The sequence below is a fragment of the Symphodus melops genome (genome assembly GCF_947650265.1).
Source record: "Symphodus melops genome assembly, chromosome: 6".
Taxonomy (NCBI): domain Eukaryota; kingdom Metazoa; phylum Chordata; class Actinopteri; order Labriformes; family Labridae; genus Symphodus; species Symphodus melops.
In genome coordinates, this window is record NC_136696.1 from 265,001 (window position 1) to 265,568 (window position 568).

The window sequence follows — 568 nt, forward strand, 5'->3', positions numbered from 1 at the left end:
TGCAGTGCTAGGATGCAGTGCTAGGATACAGTGTTAGGATACAATGTTAGGATACAGTGTTAGGATACAATGTTAGGATACAGTGTTAGGATACAATGTTAGGACTAGATGATGGAGGTGTAGAGGACAGACTGGATGATGGAGGTGTAGAGGACAGACTGGATGATGGAGGTGTAGAGGACAGACTGGATGATGGAGGTGTAGAGGACAGACTGGATGATGGAGGTGTAGAGGACAGACTGGATGATGGAGGTGTCGAGGACAGACTGGATGATGGAGGTGTCGAGGACAGACTGGATGATGGAGGTGTAGAGGACAGACTGGATGATGGAGGTGTCGAGGACAGTTTGTGTTTCTGTCTTTGCTTTGGACTTATGTATAAAACGTGTCCTTCCTCTAAAATGTAGCTTGCTGCTAAAATGTCGTCTGCTTAGAATGTCAGCTGTGCTTGTTGTCCTCACTATGTAGATTCACTGGAAATAAATCTGATGTTTAAAGACATTCATTCAAACTTTCTCCAGCATTCATTGGTGGCTTCTCCTTCGTTCAGACCAACCAATCGCACTTC